Source organism: Sorex fumeus, unplaced genomic scaffold (assembly GCF_029834395.1).
Source record: "Sorex fumeus unplaced genomic scaffold, SorFum_2.1 ptg000054l, whole genome shotgun sequence".
Taxonomy (NCBI): domain Eukaryota; kingdom Metazoa; phylum Chordata; class Mammalia; order Eulipotyphla; family Soricidae; genus Sorex; species Sorex fumeus.
Window position 1 is genome coordinate 44,960,585 of NW_026606111.1, and position 11,768 is coordinate 44,972,352.

At 39.7% G+C, this 11,768-nt stretch overlaps 1 pseudogene; it reads right to left on the bottom strand.

Annotated features, from left to right (window-relative positions):
* Nucleotides 1–771: 771 nt before the first annotated feature.
* LOC130033848 (uncharacterized) lies at nucleotides 772–865 on the bottom strand (annotated as a pseudogene).
* Nucleotides 866–11,768: the final 10,903 nt, after the last annotated feature.

Below are 11,768 nucleotides of genomic sequence, written 5' to 3' on the forward strand. Positions count from 1 at the left end.
AAAATCTTGAGCTCTAATTTATTCATGTAGGCCCTTTCTTTCTTCCTGATGAATTCTGGCAGATCTATAATCTTTCCTCTTAACACTGCTTTTGCTGTGTCCCACAAGTTCTGGTAGCTCGTGTCCTCATTCTCATTTGTTTCTGGAAACTTTTTATTTCCTCTTTGATTTCTTTTCTAAGCCAATGGTTGTTCATTACTTCCCTTAAAGAAAAGATTTCCTTGCTGAGATTCAGTCTGTTTGATCTATGGAGAAGTGACAAAGAAGTGTTGAAATCTCCTTCTAGTATTGTGTTGCTATCAATGTTTTTCTATAAGTCAATTAGAAGTTGTTTTTAAGTATTTTGCTGGTCTGTCATTAGAATCATATACATTGAGGAGGGTGAGTTCTTTCTGATGTACATATCCCATGATCATTAAGAAATGACCTTCACTGTCTCTGATAACCTTTAGCCTGAAGTCCATGTGGTCTGATACTAGTATGGCCACTCCAGCTTTGTGGAGGTCATATTTTCTTGAAAACTTATTTCCCACTCTTTTACTTTTAGCCCATGGGTGCTTTGATTGTTCAGACGTGTTTCTTGCAGGCAGCAGATCGTTGGTTTCAGTTTTCTAATTCATCTTCCTATTCTGTGCCTCTGAATTGGCACATTTAGTCTATTGACATTGAGAGAGATTGTTGTGATGGGGACTTGTGCTCTCTTTATGTAGAATTTTTGTACTTGTGGGGATTTTCTTAGCTTAAAGTAGACCTGGTCATTCTTCTTGCAACAAAAATATGGAATGCTTTACAAGTTTGCATATCATCTCTGTGCAAGGACCATGCTCATCATTTTATCATTTCAATTTTAGTACATGTGTTAAACTTAGTAGGAGTTAATTTTTCCATATTTTCTCTTCTTATTACTTTGAGTGTTGTCCTTCCTCACTCCTATGGCAGACAATGATTCCTAATCAAGGAATGTATTTCAAAGCAGCATGCATAAATAGATTTAGAAATTTAATGTCCCAGAAAGAAAAATATGGTTTTTACCATATTATCTTTTACCATACCCTAGGCATCAGTTTTACAGAATAATTCTTTTGGAAGATGGTATATGAGGTTGTTTAATGTCGTTCCCTGAAACCTTAATTAAGACCATTAAACTAGAGCCTTTTGCTGTTCTCACCTCAGTCCCCTATACATCTCCAGGAAAAGGTGGATGGTGTTGTCTGCACTTTGACCACCTTGAATGTATGTAGGATTTTTCTCCTGAAGAATGAGGTGAGAAGCATATTGATAATTTCATTCCACCTTATTACAAGTTCAACTTGAACGGAAGGTGAGAATCATGTGGCTCCTATAAAGGACAGAACAAAGGGTCTCAGTGAAGTTTAATGGCCAACTCACATTAACAACATAGATGACTAATAGTAACCTGTGTGCATCTTTCTGTATAGTGAGTTTCATATCTACTGATAGTGATTCTCAGTAATGACACATGGTCAAAACGGATCTGTAATTAAAAATCTAGTTCTCTGAGCAGAGTGGGGTCTCTGACGAGATTGAACAAGTGTGTAGTAATTTATTACTAAGCACATAAGTATTTTCAATGATGTGTACTTTTCTATCTAAAATTAATTCCAAATATGTCTAAAACAACAATCTCCTGACCTCGCACCTGGCTTTCCTCACTGGGGCCCCTTGGAGGTGGCGTGGTGAGATTCCCTCACCGCACTGAGCAGAGCCCCGGCAGCTGAAGACCTCTGCAACCAGCCATAGGTACGCTTAAGACCACTCTTCCCAAGCTTGAAGGAGCCTCATGCATGAAGGAACTGGAAGAGGAACCCAAATGTGCGGGACCGGGGGATGAGATCTCCATGGCTGCTCAGATCAAGACTGTGCCCCCTCCTTCCAGATCCCCCATCTTCTAGTAATTAAGTGTTACAACCACGAACTACCCCTGGATCCATGTAATGCCATCAATAGCCAACATCCAGAGACTGGATCTTATTTAGAAGACAGCAACTCTGATTGTCCAGTTCTCACTCTCAGAGAACCTGGTAGGCTTCTGCGAGTATCTTTCCCGCATGGTGGAGTCTTTGTTTCTGGTCACTGTTTCTTTTGAGGTATAGAAGCTGCTTAATTTAAGATAGTTCCCTTTGTTTATCTCTGTTTCCAGTTGCTTGGCAAGTGGCGTGTTATATTTGAAGATACCTTTTGCTTCAATGTCGTGGAGGGATTTGCCGACCTTGTCATCGCTGTACCTGAGGGATTCTGGTGTGATGTTGAGGACTTTGACCTATTTTTATCTGACTTTTGTGCATGGTGTTAGGTAGAGGTCTGAGCCATTTTTTTTTTTTTGCATGTAGCTGTCCAGTTTTTTCTGCATAGTTTGTTAAAGAGGACTCTCATGCTCCACTTCACATTTCTTTCTCCCTTATCAAAGATTAGATGATTATATATTTGAGTGTGTGTCAGTATATTCAATCCTTTTCCATTGGTCTGCAGCTGAGCCTTTGTTTCAGTCCCATGCTGTTCTCATTATTATCGTTTGTAGTAGAGTTTGAGGTTGGGGAAGGTGACGTCTCCATCGTCTTTTCCCCAAGAATTGCTTTAGCTATTCGTGTGCGTTTGTTGTTCCATGTGAATTTCAGGAGTGCTTGATCAATTTCTTTGAAGAATGTCATGGGTATCTTTATAGGGATCAAGTTGAATTTTTACACTGGTTCTTGGAGAATTGCCATTTGGCAATGTTAATTCTCCCATTCCATAAGCAGTATATATGTTTCCATTTCCTCGTGTCCTTTTTAATTTCCTATTGTATAGGTCCTTTACCTCCTTAGTTAAGCTGATTCCAAGGTTCTTGATTTTCTGAGGCACGATTGTGAATGGGATTGCTTTTTCATGTCACTTTCTTCTCTCTCATTACTTGCATATAAAAAAAGCCATAGAATTTTGGGTATTGAGTTTATAGCTTGCAATTTTACTATAAAAGTCGATTGCCTCTAGGAGTTTTTTCGTAGAGATTTTAGTATTCTCTAAATATAGTATGATATCTTCTGTGAATAGTGAGAGATTGTTTCTACCTTTCATATATGAAAAATCCTTAATATCTTTTTCTTATCTATTTTCTATTCCAAGTACTTCCAGTACTACTTTGAAGAGAAGTGCCAAAATGAATTTTTACTTAGCACATTCTGTCTGTAAATTTCTATGCTAAGAACGGTGGAAGAAACAGTGAAATCTTAGTAATTTACAAGTAAATTATGAAGACAGATAATTTAAAAGAATTTCTTTGTATAAATTTCCAAAATGTGTAGCTTTTATTAAGTATATTAAGAATAAATCGTAGGTCTTGATTATACCATGAAGATTATTTTCCTGTTAGAAGTTACCCTTCTGAAATGCAAGAAAGAGACACATTTTGAAAATGTTGATTATTCGTTCATTCATTCAATGAATATTTGTTAGTCTGGTTGTGCAGTGCCTGCAGGAAGTCAACCTGTACCCTCAGGTGAGTGCATCAACAGTCTGATGGTGTCTTCATGCTTCCCGATAACCTCAAATGGCCACTGTGCCTCTGGCTGGCTCCCAACAACTCAGGACTACGTTTCTCGAGAAATTAAACTCCCTAAAGATATGTGGGAGCCATGATAACAAACCACCCCTGGCTCAGCTATACAAGCTAATGCATTGGTCTTGTTTCAGAGACCCATAGACAAATCTGGAAGATATCAACAGCCACAGTTAACCTTGGAACTGCAAAAGGCTGAAGACACTAGGGTAAATCGGAGGGAGGCAGGTTAGTTTGGTGCCCACCCAACCAGAACCCAGTGCAGCCACTTTCTCCAACAATACAAAATCGCCACCATGCCCTCCTCTGGTTTCCACCGTCTCAGGATGGCTCTCACTGAAACATTACAGCTGAAAATTCGGATATGTGTGTTTTGTGACTGAAATCTCCGGGCTTTCTCTGGGCAGGATGGGCATCCCACACCCACTGCCCTGTACTTATGGAAGCCTCAGCAGTCATTTCCATACCTCAAAGCTACTCCAACCTTACCTTCCTGATAAAAATGCTAAATTCCAACAAACATGATGACCTCTTAGTACCTGTATGAGACCCTTAATGCACAAAATAAATAGGAGACAAAGAGAAAGAATTAAAGATCCTGCCATAGAGACAGGCTGGGGGTGGGGGTAGTTTGTTGGGGGATGGTTTTAGGGAACCAGAAATATTGGTTTTGGGAAATGTACACTAGAGGAAGGATGGAAGTTGGATCGTTGTATTACTGGAAGCAAATTATGAATAGATTTGTAATGGTCTATATCACAGATATTCAATAAAACATTAAAAATACTGATGGAACTTTAAAACCCAGCATAACTATTGTTGTGTTCTCTGTAGGAAAAAAATGTTACTCACCTGTGTGCCAATAGCTTGTAGAAAGCTAAACCCAAAGATATATCAATGACTGTCTTTGGCATGAATACTGTAATTGCAGCTATGTTATGTTTTAGAATCAGTTCGTGGACAAGTCGTCAAGAGGAGCAGTGGCAAAGTGCATCAATGTTGAATGGATAATGTTTCAGGAGCTTGCAAGGGAGATGCGAAGATTTGGCATGAGAAAAGGGAAGAAACAGAAGAGTTAAGTACTAATAAGTATCATGAGAAAATGCAAGGGAGGACATTTCCTGGCAAGTGTCACACTCTGTTGAGCTTTTGGTGAGGATAAGTATTAGAAAGTATCTTTCCCATTTAGTGGTAAAAAGGTTACTTTGATGGGTATATTTAAAATTTACTTTAACGATTAGAATCACTAAGAGATAAACAGTTACAAAGTTGCTCATAATTGAGTTTCAGTCATCTAATGTTCTAGAACTTTTCCAGTGTATTGGGGCATTTTTGAATGAATATCCCTGGTGTGAAGACTAGGACATCTGAATCTTAACACATTTCACCAAATATATGATCTGTACTCACATGATTTACACTGTCTCCCCTGCTCTTTGATTTATGTTTTCATGCAATATTTCCTTGTGAAACTCACCTCAAGTGAGGCTCCCTATTTAAGACAAGTACATGTTTCTGGGGCATTACGTATGTTTTGGTTGCTGGGAGAGTCTGTAAAGCAATGCTCAGGAGGTGTGCGGGCCCTACAGACAATTCTCAGAAAACGTGGCCATGGTGCTTGGGGTCCTCTGAGGCTATACAGCCTTTGATACTCTGGCAATCATGTGGTGCTGGGAGTCAAATTGAGTGCATGTGAGACAAGTTCCATAAGCACTACACTATCTCCTGCGGCCCTGGGTATTAGATTTATGTCAGCATTCTGAGGTCCTCCTTTTTGTCAGGAAGCAGAGACTTGTGCAGGAGAAAGTGGAAGAGACTTTAGGGTTTAGCTAGGTTGACTGAGTGGCTGGTGATACCATTAAGATTGGAACATAAAGTAAAAATAAAACAAGAGCCCCGTGCCTTTTCCCGCTGAACTCGACACCCTCCACAGGGGGACACCTGCGGGGAACACCTGCAGCAGCTCCTTGGGACTGTCCATCACCTAATCAGCCCCTCCCCTCCAGGTGGGTAGGGGGAGCACAAGCCAGGTTCAGCACTCCTCACCCCCAGTCCCCCGCGTTTTCCTGCAGAACTGGACACCCTCCAGAAGGGGACACCTGAGGCAGCTCCATGGGATTTTCCATCGCTCCTCCTACATTCCAGGATCCTGGGTGGGAGTGACCCTGGGATGGGCCAGGGGCATGGCCACCATATAGGGAGTGTGTCCTCCCAGAAGTGGGCGTGGCCTTCTCCTGGGTGGCCAGCCGCAGTTATATTTCCCAATCTGGGCACTCAGGACTTTCATCTCTCACTTTGTCACCTAATACCAACTAAAAGTTTCTGACCACCTCTACTAGAATACAATATTCCACTCGCCTACTCCATTTCTAACAAAATACCTGTATGAAATATGCTGTAAAAGCTCAAAACTAAAAAGTACCTCCTCCAAAGCGCAAATCTCCACCACAAGGAGAATATGAAGAAAAGAAACATCCTCAATCGAGGTTGTCCACAATTGCGCTCTCATTGATAAAGAATTCCAGGATAAAATGCAGAGGGTGTTCAAGGATCTACTCAAAGAATCAATGGAAGAGATATCCAATGACTAAAATAAGAAATGAAAAAAACAATAGAACAGAGAGTCAAGAAAATACAGGAAAAAAAGAGAACAGAATTTTAAAAAGCTACAAAAAGAAGAGTCACAAATAAAGAATTCAGTGGATGAAATTAAAAACTCAGTAAGTGCCCTTAGCAATAGGATAAGTGCAGCTGAAGAGAGGATCAGCGAGCTTGAAGATGAGCAACATAACTCCCACTGGGAAGAACAAGCAATAGGAAAAGACCTCAAAATGGCTCTAAGGAGAATCAGAGACCAAGGGGATGACGCCAAGAGGAAGAACATTAGAATCATTGGAGTACCAGAAGGACAGGGAAACAACCCCAATGAAAAAGCTAGAGTAAAAGAAACCATTGCTGAAAAGTTCCCAGAGTTAAGGAAAGCAGACATCCAATTCCAAGGAGCAGAATGGTACCAGCTAAAGGAGACCCCAGAAAAAACACTCCAAGCATATCATAGTAAGAACGATGGATGCTGTGGACAGAGACACAATATTACAAGCAGCACGGTCAAAGACGGAAATTACATACAAAGGAGCACCCCTTAGATTCACAGCAGACCTATCAGTGGAAACCCTCCAAACCCGAAGGCAATGGTTGTATATAGTGAAAAAATTCAAAGAAATGAACGCCTCACCGAGAATACTCTATCCAGCTAAACTCTAACTCAAATTCGATGGGAACGATAAACCACTTTTTAGATAAACACAAGCTCAGGAACTTCATACACTCAAAACCAAATCTAAAAGAAGAAGTAAAGGGGCTCCTGTAAGATAAGAAGGAAAACACGTGTAAATCAACTCCTAAAGGAAGATGGCACAAAACCCCATGACAATAATCTCCCTTAATGTCAATGTTCTAAATGCACACAGAGTGGCAATATGGATTCAGGAACTGAAACCAGCATTCTGCTGTCTACAAGAAACTCATCTGAACAATCAGAGCAAACACAGACTCAAAGTGAAAGGATGGAAAACAATCCTGCAAGCAAACAGCTCCCTCAAAAAAGCTGGGGTGGCCACACTAGTATCCGACAACATTAATTTCAGGCTGAAAAAGATTAGAAGGGACAGCGAAGGCCACTTTCTCTTCATCAAGGGATACATTCCACAGGAAGAAATCATACTCTTAAATGTATACGTACCTAATGAAGGAACAGCTAGATACCTAAAACAACTGCTAACAGATTTTAAAGAGGACAGTGCTAGCAACACAATAGTAGATGAAGACTTCAACAACGCCTTATCACCTCTGGATAGATCAACAAGAACAAAACTCAGCAAGGAAACATTGGCTTTGAATGAAGAAATAGAAGAGAAAGGACTTATAGACCTATACAGGGCTTTACACCCCCAAAGAAAGAATACACATTCTTCTCCAGTGCGCATGGAACATTTTCCAAAATAGACTATGTGCTAGGCCACAAAACATACCTCAATAGAATCAGGAAGATACAAAGAGTATCAACAATCTTTTCAGACCATGATGCAGTGAGTATAGATGTGAATGACACACAGACACGGACAACCAAATCGAACACCTGGAAACTAAACAAGTCACTGCTGAACAATGTGTGGGTCAGGAAGGACGTCAAGGAAGAAATCAAATGATACCTGGAAACAAATGAGAACGAAGACACGAACTACCAGAGCTTATGGGATGCAGCTAAACCCCTATTAAGGGGAAAATTCATAGCTCTGCAAGCATATCTACGGATGGAAGAAAAGATGCACTTAAGCAACTTATTTCACAGCTCAAGTTCTTATAAAAGGATCAAGAAAAGGAGTCTACATCGTGCAGAAGGAAAGAGATCTAAAACTAAGAGCAGAAATCAACGACATGGAAACCTAAGAAACAATCCGAAAGATCAATGAAACCAAGAGATGGTTCTTTGAGAAAATAAACAAGGTAGATAAACCACTAGCAACACTAACAAAGAAACAGAGAGAGAAAACACTAATAAACCAAATCAGAAGTAAAAATGGAGATATCACAATGGAAACCAAAGAAATTCAAAAGATCATCAGAGACTACTTTGAAAGTCTGTATGCCAAGAAAAAAGAGAAGTTAGAAGAAATGGATAACTTCCTGGATTACTATAATCTCCCAAAGATGAGTCAAGAAGATATAAAATACCTGAATAGACCTAGTCACATAAATGAAATTGAAACTGTAATCAAAATCTTCCCCAAAACAAAAGCCAGGTCCAGATGGATTCACTACCGAATTTTTCCAAACATTTAAAGAGGATCTACTGCCCGTCCTTCTCAAACTTTTACAGGAAATTGAAAAAACAGAAACTCTCCCAAACAGTTTCTATGAAGCCCATCTCTCTCTAATACCAAATGGAAACAAAGACACCATGAGAGAAGAAAACTACAGGCCGATATCACTGATGAACCCGGATGAGAAGATTCTGAACAAAATACTAGCAAATAGAATTCAACAACTCATCAAACAGATCATACACCATGACCAGGTGGGATTCATCCCGGGCGATGCAAGGATGGTTTAACATTCGGAAATCAATCAACATAATCCATCATATCAACAAAAGAAAAGAAAAAAATCATATGATCATATCAATAGATGTAGAGAAAGCAATTGACAAGATCCAGCATCCGTTTATTATGAAAACCCTCGCCAAATTGGGGATAGAGGGGACTTACCCCAATATAATTAAAGCCAGCTAGCACAAGCATACAGCAAGCATCATCCTCAATGGGGAAAATCTGAGAGCGTTCCGCCTAAGATGAGGAACGAGATAAGGATTCCGACTCTTTCAACTGGTGTTGAACATAGTACTAGAAATACTAGCAATAGCAATTAGGCAAGCAAAAGAGATTAAGGCCATGCAAATAGTTAAGGAAGAAATCAAGCTCTCACTATTCGCAAATGATATGATACTATACTTAAAGAACCATAAAACCTCTACCAAGAAACTCCTAGAAATAATACACTCGAGAGTAAAGTTAAAGGTATAAAATAAATACCTAAAAGTCCATGGCTTTACTATACACAAATAGTGAGAGAGAAGAAAAAGATGAAAACAATCCCATTCACAATTGTGTGCTGGAAAATCAACTACCTAGGAATTAATTTAACTAAGCAAGTAAAGGAACTGTACAAAGAAAACTACAAAACGCTGCTTCTTGAAATAAAAGAGGACGCGAGGAAATGGAAAAATATCCCCTGTTCATGGATATGGAGAATTAATATTGTCAAAATGGCAATACATCCAATAGCACTGTACAAATGCAATGTGATCCCTATTAGGATACCCATGACATTCTTCAAAGAATTGGAGCAAACACTCATGAAATTTATATGGAACAATAAACCCCCACGATGAGCTAAAGCAATTCTTGGGAAAAAGAAAATGGGAGGAATTAACCTCCCGAACCACAAACTTTACTAAAAGTAGTAATAATTAAAACAGCATGATACTTGCTACATGCATAGCATACTTTTTCTTAGATTTTTTGATTTTTCTAGGACAAATTGATCATCTTTTTTTTAAAATTTTTTTTATTAGTGAAACACCATGAGGTACAGTTGTAGACTTACAATTTTTTGTGCTTGGGTTTGATTATACAATGATCAGATACCCATCCCTCCACCATTGCCCAATTTCCACCACCATGGATAATATCCCCCCCACCCCCATACCCCCATCCGTCCTGCCTCTGTGACAGGGCAATCCCCTGTGTTCTCTCTCTCCTTGTGGGTGTAGTGGACTGCAAAAGAGGCATTGATTGGCAAACATGTTCAGTCCATAGTCCACTTTCGACATGCATCTCCCCTCCTGGGAGGAGGATCCTCCAAACACCCTTTATTTGGTGTTCCCTTCTCTGTCTGAGCTGCCCTTTCCTCTAGAATGCCCGACTGGCCACTAAGCTATGGAGTAATCCTCCTGGTGCTGATCTCAGCTATTCTTGGGTATTAATCTCATATTTTGTTACTTTATATCCCCCAGATGAATGCAATCTTTCTATGTCTATCCCTCTCTTTCTGACTCTTTTCGCTTAGCATGATACTTTCCCTGTTGTACCACTTGTATGTAAATTTCATGACTTCATCTTTTCTAAGAGCTACATAGTACTCCAATGTGTAGATGTACCAAAGTTTCTTTAACCAGTCATATGTTCTTGGGCATTCAGGTTTCTTCCAGTTTCTGGCTATTTTAAAGAGTGCTACAATGAACAAACAAGTGCAGATATCACTTCGACTATACATTTTTGCCTTTCTGGGATATATTCCCAGGAGTGGTATTGCTGGTCAAAAGGGAGCTCAATTTCTAATTTTTTGAGAATCGTCCATACTGTTTTCCAGAAGGGCTGAACCAGTCGACATTCCCACCAACAGTGAAGGAGAGTCCCTTTCTCGCCACATCCGTGCCAGCATCAGTTGCTTTTGTTCTTTTGAATGTGGGCCAGTCTCTGAGGTGTGAGATGGTATCTCATTGTGGTTTTGATCTGCATCTCCCTGATGATTAATGATGTAGAGCATTTTCTCATGTGCTTTTGTAGCATTCGGATTTCTTCTTTGAGAAAGTTTCTGTTCATTTCATTGTCCCATTTTTGCATGGGGTTGGATGTTATCTTCTTGTGGATTTTAACCAGTATTTTGTATATCCTGGATATCAACCCCTTGTAAGATGTGTATTCGACGAATATCCTTTCCCATTCTGTAGACTGTCTTTGTATTTTGGTCACTGTTTCTTTGGAGGTGCAGAAGCTTCTTAGTTTAAGATAGTCCCATTTATCTATCTCTGTTTTCACTTGTTCAGACAGTGGCGTGGCATCTTTGAAGATACCATTAGCTTCAATGTCATGGAGGGTTTTGCCAACTTTGTCTTCAATGTACCTTATGGTTTCTGGTCTGATGTTGAGGTCTTTAATCCACTTTGATCTTACTTTTGTACACGGTGTTAGGCAGAGTTCTGAGCCCATTTTTTTGCATGTAGCCGTCCAGTGATGTCAGCACAATTTGTTAAAGAGGCTTTCCTTACTCCACTTCACATTACTTGCACCTTTATCAAAGATTAGATGATCATATGATTGAGGGGAGATATCAGTGTATTAAACCCTGTTCCATTGGTCTGCAGTTCTGTCTTTGTTCCAGTACCACGCTGTTTTAATTATTACTGCTTTGTAGTACAGTTTGAAGTTCGGGAGGTTGATTCCTCCCATTTTCTTTTTCCCAAGAATTGCTTTAGCTATTCGTGGGGGCTTATTGTTCCATATAAATTTCAGGACTGTTTGCTCCATTTCTTTGAAGAATGTCATGGGTATCCTTATAGGGATTGCATTGAATTTATACAATGCTTTCGGTAGTACTGCCATTTTGACAACGTTAAGTCTCCCAACCCATGAGCAGGGGATATCTTTCGATTTCCTCATGTCCTCTTTTATTTCCTGAAGTAGCGTTTTGCAGTTTTCTTTGTATAGGTCCTTTACTTCCTTAGTTAAGCTGATTCCTAAGTATTTGATTTTCTGGGGCACAATTGTGAACAGGATTGTTTTATTCATGTTGCTTTCTTCTCTCTCACTGTTTGCATATAGCAAAGCCATGGACTTTTGGGTATTGATTTTATAGCCTGCAACTTTACTAT